This window comes from Tympanuchus pallidicinctus, unplaced genomic scaffold, assembly GCF_026119805.1.
Source record: "Tympanuchus pallidicinctus isolate F22 unplaced genomic scaffold, pur_lepc_1.0 scaffold1, whole genome shotgun sequence".
NCBI lineage: Eukaryota > Metazoa > Chordata > Aves > Galliformes > Phasianidae > Tympanuchus > Tympanuchus pallidicinctus.
In genome coordinates this window covers 38,741,916-38,753,301 of record NW_026294618.1, presented here as the reverse complement: position 1 = coordinate 38,753,301, position 11,386 = coordinate 38,741,916, and positions in this window count along the sequence as shown.

Sequence of the window (11,386 nt, the reverse complement as noted above, 5' to 3'; positions counted from 1 at the left end):
GCCAGCTCCATAGAAAACCAGCTTCAGATGCAGGTGATGTCCACTACCCTTTTAAAACCAGGTCCCAGTAGCTAAGTGCTCTGCTGATGTCATTCTCTCTTTTCTTAAAGGAATCAGGCTATAAACACGACATCAATTCTGCAATGCATAAAACAGATAATTGGCTTTTTTTTCTTCTTTTTCTTTTTCTGGAGATGCTTGTGTCCTGCCCGTGCTTTTACATGACATGAACATATGATCCAGACAGGTTTAAAGGAGTACTTGTGAGGGAAAGGAGAAGATAAGGCAATTCCAAAGAATTCTTCAGGTGTTTAGGTTCAAATTAGGTGCTTAATGAGTTTTCTGGATTTATTGGTTTCCTGGGGCTCACAAGGCCCCAGATCACTCTTGATTCACAAGTCCTTTTCCTTTACCTCTTTCAAATCTTTCCTTCAGACTTTCTTTTCTAAGACTGTAAAGTCATGCAAACTGAAAGGATAAGGTTTAAACAAACACACAGTGGCACTTGATTAAAACCTGGACTGGATTTTTCACCTGTATGACTTGGTTTTCTCTGGAAAGGACAGGAAAAAAAAACGATAGTAGACAGTGAAAGTGAGCAGTACCCCTGCTTTGGTGTTAATTACAATCCTGTATTTGATGTTTCCTCATCTTCTGTGGCCAGCCATGGCAGCACCAGCTTTGAGGAGAGGTTAGGGGAGCGTAACTGGGAAGTTGGAGGCTCTGAGGGAGCTTCTGTATGAACCAGAACAGGAGGAGATGCCTAAAGAACTCAGTATCAGCAATGCAGTGCCAGAGGGAAACAGTGAGGCCAATGGGAAGCATCATGTTCTGGTTTTGATTTTTAGTGGATGGTTATGGAATGGCCTGTAATTTTTAACAGCTTCCTACCAAGTCAAGATAGCCCAGCTTGTCTCAGCTCCTGTGCTCTTTTTCTGCTTGGTTTATAAAGTCCTGTGTAAAGTCTATTGAATTTAACATGTACTTGTAAGTAGGGCTAATAACGATCTTGAAACCAGGCAGAATGTGAGCACAATCCATGCCTCAAATAGTGACAGACATGAGGGAGTGATGGGCACCAAGCTCTCCAGGAGGAGTGGAGAAACCTTCCTCCTTTCTGAAATTCTCCCTCTCCAGGCAGTAGGTGGAGGAATAATAATGGGCTTTTGTACGAAGCATGGGACTACTAATAGATGCTTGTCTTGCTGATATTCCTTTACTGAAATTATTACTTGTTCCATTTCACAGGGAAGCAAGATTAAAAAAAGCTTGAAATATTATTGCTATATTGAAACCAAAAATCTATGCAGCACCAGCAGAAAGACAAAAATCTAACCCAAATACTTATCTACAAGTTGGAGGGCAGAACTAAATCATCTGTTTCAGCAGATAGAGCAGATGAAAGTGATCTTTTAAGAAGAAGCTGACTTTCTGTTGACAGAGATGGACACAGACATTGAATGATCTCGGGGCCAAAACCACAAGAAGAATGTAGCTAGGTCAGCAAAATGTCATAGTTAATAGTATCAAAAGCAACCAAAATAATTAAAAAGCAATAGGTCAGCCACATTGCCACACTGATGACTGTAATAAATAATTAAAAATTCAAAACAATGCAGCCTCAGTATTATGGAAATCAAACTGGACTTTAGGGAAATTTTTTGTGACTAGATGGCCAGACATACGATTATATTCTCCTTCATCCTGCCTTGCAACCCTTTCCAAGGTCTTGGGAATGGGAGGTGAAAGAGAAGGTGATAACTCAAGATGCCTGGGAGACAGTGGTAACTTACTTATGATAACTGAATAATACCAGCACAATTCAAAACAGAAAGCAAAGTCACAAACAAGAGGTAGGATTATCCATGTTGAAAATAAAGAATCAAATGCTCAGGGACACTGATTGTACTTGGAGTTATTTTGGGTCTGGATCATGCAATGCTTCTGCATGAACTTAATTTACTTCTCTTAGCTCTGAAAATGTCAATGGAGTGACTCCAGCTCATCAGATTACCTGTCTGCTTAGATTTGTGCAGTATCAGACTGAATTTGTGCAGTATCAGGGTGAATCTGACCAATACAAGTTGAAGTAATCAACTAAGAGATGATCAGAGAAGATAGATGGGATATACGAATAATTAAAAGGTGACATAAAAAGGCAGCAAAATTTTCTGCAGAAGTTTCAAAAAGGAGTTTTGCTGAGAGATCAAGAGCTCTTGATTTATCTGAAAAAACTTAATAGGACTTGAAGGCTAGCTGGTCTGCTTTCTTAAAGTCACAATGTCAAATAGTTTGAGTACTCTGGCATCGTATTATATACAACAAAACTGTAATTTATGTTTCATTTATTTTCTCTTACTCAGTTCTGTAAATGCAGAAATAAGAGTATCCCATGAAAGTGAAATACAAAGCCACTGACATCAACAATAGTATTACCGAGCTCTTGAACCATGCCTGGTGCCTTTTACAGCACCAGAAAGAAAGTTATATTAGTTCAATTCCACTGACTAATCCATAAATACAATAAAGGAAAAAACACATCAGCAAAGAAATGTAGAGCCCGTATTAGCATTATTATTTTAATTTAGTAGCAGGTATATTAATAAAAGACCCGGTGCGAGAGTAGTGATGTGGACAGCTCAGCCATACCCCAAGGGGATGCTTGCCCCATGCTGCTCCAGAATGATCTTCCTGTAGCTATGATGCACAGGAAACATTTTTGGATTTTTTCATGGGATTGAAAAAAATCTCCTTGACACTAGTGAAAAGTCAGCTGGGTAGTTTACCTCCCTAACATCTACGTAACTATGCTTAGTTTTCCTTTTTGCCAATGGCTGCTGTGTTATCCACATAGCGATTCTCTCACCAGATTTGTATTTCTTTTAAGTAGTTTAAATTTATTTACATTTTTGGTGGACTTTGTTGTGTATTTTTCAAGTCTCCTCTCATCCTTCCATATTCCTGCCATCTTCTTCTTCTTCTTGCTTTTTCTCTGTTGGCTCCGGGTTTTGTAGATCATTCCATCATCAGCTATGTCTCAGGAAGTGGACTGAGTCAATGTATTGCCTCTTTCTACCTACCTCTCCACTTTTGTTGGGGCGTCCTGATGCTGGTGGGCCTGAACTGCTCTGCTGCTAGGCTAGTCCCATTCTTGGGGCTTGGGCTGCACTGACTTCTCTACTGCCAGTCAGCATGGTGTCCTAATGAGACAGAATAATAGAATCATTAAGGTTGGAAAAATCTGCTAAGACTATGTAGTCCAATCATGCCTAGTAAACCACATCCCTCAGTACCATGTCTAACACCTCCAGGGATGGTGATTCCATCAGCTCCCTGAGCAGCCCATTCCAGTGCATCACTGCTCTTTCTGAGAAGAAGTTTTTCTTAATAACCAACCTGAATGCTTAATGAAAGGTATCTTGTGGGTGTCTATAAAGAATACAACAGGAATTTCACTGTATGGTGCACATCTGATTCACAATCCAAAAATACTGACCCTTACCTGACAAATTCTACTAATTGCTTTGCTTGTGTGAAGTTCCTGGAGACTATGACTTGGAGGAAGAAATTAGGTTTCCAGTGAGGGAGAAAAAAGAATATACATGTTCCTACAAGTTTCCCCAGCATGCAAATAAAGACTAAGCTGACTGGGACATGATGAAGCCAAGGCTCAGAAGAGAAATATCATCAGTAAAACACCCTAGGAGCATAGACACTGGATGCTGCTTCTTAGGCTTTGTGTCACCTCAGTTACAGGCCATGACACAAGTAAATGCCAGCTACTCTAGTCAACCTGGTCTTAGGCTATATGACACTGCTAAGACTCATTCCACTTCCTTGCTGCTGCCTTCCCAGACCCTAGATCCCACAGGCAGCAGGAGCAACTGTGCCTGTGCTATGGGTCAGGGCAGCTGCTGGGGTAAAGCACACAGTTATCAACAATGAGCAAGTATGGAAAAAAGCAAAAGATACATGTGGACATGTACCTGGACTTATTCAACTAGGACTGTCAAGGGAAAATACATCAAAATCCTTTCTGGTCTAGAAGGCATATTAATCAGTACTTTTCTTCACTTTTCGCAGTGCATAAATCTAATGTAACAATTTATCAGTGTAATGGAAGAATTGAAAAATCTCTTAAACAAAATCATGTTAGCTTTGAATTAAAGTTTAAAGATAGTAGAGAGTGGAAAGATGTAAGATGCCGAGGAGGCATCCATTCCAGAAATTCCACAGTCAATTCATGCTTCCCGCTGAAGCCACCTTTAGTTAATAATCTGATGACTGATGGGCAGCTCAGTGAACTGTTCTTACTGAGATCTTCTGTCTCAGCTATGAGATCCCCAAACGCATAGTCGGCACTGAAGAGTCTGAGTTTTATGTCAGCAAATTTGTAATGATACTAAGTCTTACTCCTAAAAAAGATTTTGAGATATTAATATAAACCTGTATGTCTCAGAGCCAAAAGAGACAGGAGTCAAAGAAAACAGTGGACCAAGATCACTGCTAGTGTTGATGATGGTATAAATGGCAGCTCAGACAAGCTCACGTGCTGGTAGAAGTGATAAAAAGGGTAAACATACTGATTCTGAGTTAGATAACCCTGTGAAGCTGAAACCAGCAGCTGTCAGTGAAAGAGAACAATGCACACACAACAGCTAACCAAAATATTCCCTTCATCAAGATTTTTTCAACTTTTCCATACCACCACTGATACATGAAGAGTGTACCTTGAAGTATCACATAGAAAAGGCTGTAGCTGGATTTTCTGCTGCAAAACAGAAAAAAAATCTCTAAAAAAAATCCCCTAAAGAAAACACACAAACAAAAAAAACAGTGAAGGAGTGGGACTGTTAGTATTAAAACATCTGTTGTTCTACACACATTCCTTTCTCCTCAAGCATTCTCTAAGATATTTATGTAGCTTTCTCCACTTTGACATCCATATAATGTCTTATCACTTATTGCTGTCTTATCAGTTTACAGCTGCTGTAGAAATTACATAGAATCTTAAATTTCTAGAGATTCAGCTGCTTAATTTTTTTTCCAAGAAATTGATTCATATGAAAATATTGCCACACCTTTTCCCCCCGTCTAAGCAATCTTATCCACAAATCAATGCTATTGCATTTTATTTAAAGCAAAATGATTGGCTGGGGTTTTGAATCAAGGAAAAATAGCAAGATAGGGAAAAACCTGATGTCTTGCCAATAAACATCAATTAATGTGAGAACGATACAAATAGAATCAGAAGAGTGGTACCACAGCTCCAATTTGTCCTGAAACTGGTATAGCAAAATACAGCCAACCTCAAAGCAAGTGGTTTCACACCTTTTTTCCCCCCGTGGTTTTCAGAAAAAATACTTGCCGCAAGCAAAGCTAATAAGTTGTTCTGAGAGCACTGAGATTTACAACAATTGATTTTCTATTGCACTGTCTTCTGGCTGGATCCTCTAGTGTCTGCCAGGGCTTGAGTTCTGAGCAGAGTTTATGCAGAGGTTGGGGCAGCCCTCCCTCTGGGGTAGCTCCTCTGGCACCTCATGGTGGGTTTGTGCACCTGTGGCTGCCCTTCCTGCTAGGCACTCATCAGGTCTTTCTCTACCATTGCCTTTCTTCATGAAACATTTAAGAACTGGGATGCCTTTGAGCACTTCTATTGGGTTCAGCTGAAATTGCTAATGAGTTCAAAAGGCAGGTGAGGTTGAGGGGAGATGGGATGTCTGTCTTTCATATACACATGCACATACATATGCACTAGTATGTGATAAACCATTATGAGTGTGCAAGCCTTATTTTCTTACGCATACAGATTCAGAAATTCCCACTGATGTTGCAAAGCTCTAAGACAGGAGTGTTGCCAGATATCACTGACTCTGCTGGGTTGATGCTGGAATTACACTGAGAGTTAGGCTAAATGCATTGAGTCTTGTCTTGCACAGGGTATTATCCATGTGGTGGATGTCCTGTCCCTGGAGACATTCAAGGTTGAGGCTGTACAGGGCTCTGGCAACCTGATCTGGCTGCAGGCATCCCTGTTCACTGCAGGGGATTTGGACTAGATGACCTTTAAAGGTCCCTTCCAATTCAAACAATTCTATGAATTGTAAAGAGCGTTTTCTGGCTATTCAGGGACACAGGGAATGGGAGCTGGGGGAGGTGGGATGCATGAGCCTGTTATAGAAGAGTGTTCCAGTGGCAATTTTGATGTCACATTCCTTCCAGATGACACCAGGACCAGGGAACAAAAATTTCATCTGGGTCAGCAGGCATAGAAAGCATGTCGCTCAATAGATTAAGTAATAAGTGAATACTACCTCTGCCAAGAGGGAGGTATATGGATAAGTGCTGTCCCCTTCTATGTTCCAACAGTGACCAGGATTCCTTTCCTTGTCCACTCTCAGGATTCCTCAGGAAAGGGGAGAAAAGCAAATCCTTTCTCTCTGACCTTGTGCTTGTGAGCTGCTGCTGAGAAATGCATATATTTGTAAGACTCTTAATTTCATTGAGGAAAATACCCAGAATTCATATGATGAAAGTCACATGAATGAGAGGTGCCTGTTTACCTGGGTGTATCCAATTGCAATGATGAACTGAGATCCCTTTGCAAATGTCCTCCTATTTCTTTGAGCGGAATAAATAAGAAGGTGATGACAGCTAATAATACTTTTCCAACCTTGCCACCTGGGGATTTCAGCACATTCTGTGAACTTTCCTCACTTACCTTTCTTAAATCTCATCTCTGCAGATGTCAAGTCATATTTTTCTCATTTTGGAAGGGAAAGCTCTGTGTTTTGACGAAGGATTTGGCCCAGATCATTCAGGAAACCTTTAGCAGGGTCAGGAAGCAGAACAGTTTGATTAACTAATGCAGGCTTCCACATTTGCTCCATAGTTTCTTTTTATTCCAAATAACTTCAAAGCAGTCTGAGAAAGCAGTCTGAGACTGCTAAGATGTTTTCTTTCCTCCACAAGCAGGACACCGTCCTGTTGGGCACATGGTAGTATGGGTCAACATGGACCTCATGGAAGGTGAGGAGCTTGGCTTCTAGGGCACAGGGCTGCAGCTTGCCATAAGGCCAGCCCCTTGCACTGGCAGGCAAGATCAGTGTAGGGGGGAAGAGTCCCTGGCACTGAGCTGTGAGTGTGGAAGGAATGGGATAATTGCAGGGGATGTATTCCCAAAATGTCTTTCTTGGTATATCCAGCTATAAAGGTGCAGCTTCATGAGAGAGCCGTGCCTGCTTATAAGAGAAATAGATTTGGACTAAAATACTAAACAGAGCAAGTCTTAGTGAGGCAGAAATCTACAGACAGAATTATGGATATTGCTGAATCCCCAGTGTATTTTTAAACTTCATTTTAAAGGGAAAACAATGGAAAAAAGCCTCAAAGGCACATATTTAAGTGTTAGTTTCACAGTAATACCTCCTCAGAGATCTGACTTTATCACTACTGAAAGGAGAAAGCAGAAAATGGAATTGTTTTTGTTGTTCTATCATGTTTGTGACATGACGAAAATGTGGAGTTCTTCTGCCTTTCGCTTTTCACCTTGTTGAACTGCTGTCAGACTTCTGTAAATCGTTTGCACCGTAAACAAGCTTTGTAAGTGAAAGGGCAAGTGCTGACAAAAGCCAAAGGCAGAAATTTTGAATTGCATCTTTTCTTACAGAGGTAACTGGCTTCAGTGTGGACCAGCTTCACCTGGATCTGGGAAGTAAAGCCAAGATTTCTTGAAGCCCTCAGCATAATGAAGCTGAAGCAACAGTAAACAGACGAAGACTCTGAATATCTTGGTCTGGGCTTTTCACAAAGAATAAGGTAACTATTACTGAGGAGTTGGGTTTTGAGCAAAGCTATTGCCTTGTTTCACTGCAGGACTTCAGCTGCAGAAGTGTGTCAGACAAGCTCCCAGAAAGGCAGACACCCTTTGGCCAGGAATGCTACCTGGAAACTGCCAGCTGCTGTGAGTCTGTGGCTGTTTCTAATCCCCGTGTAAAATCTGCAAGACTGGCTGTGTTTTGCTTGCATACTTGACTGTTGCAGTGTAAGTACCCAGCACAGCAGGCAGTGCTGCTCTTGGGCAGGGAGCCAGTTCAGAAAGTCATGTTTTAGAGCATGCAGTGGCAGACTGGAATAACCTGGTACCTGCACAGAGCAGTGATTGTACTAGCGAGAAGCGAAAGGCACGGTGAGGGAAGCCTGCTCCTAATGCATCTTGTCAGCCCAGGATAGGATGGGCTTTCTGGGCTGCGAGGGCACATCCTTGGCTTATATCCAGTTTTCCATCCAGCTGTACCCCCCCGGTCCCTTTCATCAGGGCTGTGACTTATCCTTATGTCTCCCAGCCTGTACTAATAGCAGAGGTTGCCACGACTCAGAAGCAAGAACTTGCACTTGGCACTGCTGTATGAGGTTCACTACTTGAGCCTGTCTAGGACCATGGAAGTGGGACTGCACAAATAAATGTGTCTTTCACTCCCTGAAGTTTGCACAACATCAGCTACATCCAGTTTGTACTCAAAGTGTCCTGTTTGCAGATGTGATACTCCTGAAAGTTGGGAAGTGTTATTTAAGGAAACTGAGAGTCTTTACTTATCTGGTATTTATGCATAAACCCAAATTCACTTGTGTTGGAGCCTGGGAAGTCCAAGCAGCAGCTCTTTGACATGAATACCTGCAGACTAAGGCCAACTCCAAGTGAGATGATTGGTATCTTCATCTGTTCCTGGCACAGCAGCACTAGCTGCCCTTTTGTCTTCAATGCTTAGCTTTGGTGATTACATCTGAGGTGTCTTAGAAAGTCAACTGATGTTGTACTAATTAATTTTCTTTAACCACTTTCTTTTTATTATTGTTCTTTCACTGTTGCTTTTGCAACTCTCCAAGACTCATGCAACTATAGTTTTAATACAGCAGTGAGCTCTTAAGAATGTTATAACTTGGAAAATGTAAAATAGACAATAAAAATCACACAACCATAACTTAGTTTAAAAAAAAAAGAAAAAAAAAAGGGATGGACATGAAATCTATAGGTAGTATAAGCCCCTAATCTTGCCCTGGCACCTCAGCATGTTTTTGAATGCACCTGATTTGCAATCAGCAATGATTAGTGTGAAATACAGCACCCTGTACACAGTGAATGAACACAGAGTTGTCAAGAGTAGGTGCTGCTTTAGCTGTAATGGACTGAAAATATAGAGAATGTTCAGGAAATATTAAACTTCATGCCTTGTATGTAGTTGTGATGCAGAGGAAAGAACAACAGAAAGAAAGGCTGCATGTCTCCATACATGCTAGGAAGTTTCCAAACAGTACTTCCAAAAGTACTGGGCAAAAAGACTTCTTTCTAGAATAAAACCATTTTTCCTATCTAATGTAAAAAAAGTGTGTTAAGAAGTAGAGATCAGCTTTGTCTGACGAAGCTGATTAGAAGGCTATGCAATTAAAGGATATGCAGTTTATAGAATAAATTTTTCAGGAGCTGTTTGGGAAATACAAGTGGAAGAATAGTTGAATCTCTACCATTCCCCTCACAACTAACAAGGCACCATGGTCTGGAGGAGGAGACATCATGTGCAGGAGCAGAGAGAAGTATGAAAAAGGTTTGGTTTGCAAAAGAGAGCCTCTTCAAATAAGTGGAGAAGCTGAGAAGGAAAAAAAAAACAACAAAACAGACAAAGAGAAGAAAGGGACCTAAAGGTTTGTTATCTTTGGATACATACATTTCTGGGTCACTAAAGACAAGACAGCGTAATTTTGGATCACCTGATTATTTCATCCAAGATAGCTACCAAAGTGACATGAATCCCTCTCTGGAGATGTCTGCATCTTGGCATGTATTAGGAATGGTTAGATAATTAAAGTAGGCAGAAGGAACCTCTCCTTCAATATTCCTAATTTTTCTCTCAGAGTAACAAGCCTGTAGTTATCCTAAGTGAAACTGCCAGACTGAATCTTGTCCCCAATGTGTTTCTTAATTGAACCATAACTGTTAAGCTGTAGTGATGTTCCTTGCACATTAGTCTAAGATTAAAGCTAAGGATAAACTCAGATGGCTTGCTGAAGTAGAGCCTAATTACTACTTTTTATAGCAAAAAACCCATACTCATTTTTCTGAGGTTCTAACTAGTTATGAAGACTGTAATGATTATGAGATAGAAATAAAATGCATTTATAGGGTCAGAAGTTAAATTATGTTTGGCAATAATTGTCTTCGGGTGCCATGTGGCTTGAGGATGCTCTGGTGCAGTGTACTGATATCAGCTTTATTCACACAGGCATCAGAATTGCTGTTAAATCTTGTTTCCAGAAGTCACAACTTGCTCCAAAGGGAGAGCTCACCTCAAGCCTGGGGTCAGTTCTGCAGCCACCGGTAATGCTAAGTAAAGGCTGGCAGGAGATTAGACAGAAATGCACATTCAATAAAGTCAAAAGGATTTTGTCTCCCTAAAGGTTTGGAAGCAATGAGTTTATAGATAACTCAACAACTGTTTGCCCTATGGACATCACTCTTTAACTTTCACTGAGGCAGAGCATGCTGTTATCCTGTAGACGTCCAGCAAAGCAGACAAGAAGAAATAGGCAATTTTCCTGGTTAGCTCTGTAGTACATGTAATACTTTTTTAGGACAGATCTTCTATGAAAGTCTGTATATAAAGTTCAGTGTTATTTTTAACTTTGCCAGCTACTAAAGATATTTCTTTGGATGCCTCCAAAACCATCCTAAACTATTTTCATCCATTCTTTTAACTGTCTGTCTAAAAGATCATAGACATATTCCCACAGATTCAGATCTTCTCGATCGCTCTTTGACTCCACTTGACATTCAGATTTTGTTGTCTCAAATTTATGCAACTCAATGATGTGCAATTTCTTTCCAAATCAGTATTGCTGAGAACTATTTAAATAACTTAGTACTCAGAAAAAAATTTATTACACAGCTTCTTAAAGCCAAATTAAAACTTAAGGTTAAAATGAAAGTTAGAAATATTATTAATGAGAAATAGAATAATTCCTAAAATAATTTTTCTTGCCCAGTCTTGCCTTCACCTCCTTTTCTCCTTCTTCCAGACAAGGCATACCAAAGCAGTTTCCTTAACAGAATGATATTTAACACAGGGCATTACTGTTAATGATATATGTGCCACTGAGTTTCACGCCAATAGCTAAATCTCAGAGATTTTTTAGAACTTAAATTTCAAAGTTGATTTGCAAACTGCACTTTGGATTAGAAATCTTGAACGCACTTTCTCAATATCCCCATTTATCATTACCAAGTCATTATTAGTTAATCAACTTTGAAAAAGACATTTCTCCCTTCCTCCCTTCCTCCCCTCCTCCCCTCCTCCCCTCCTCCACTCCTCCCCTCCTTCCCATCTCACCTGCT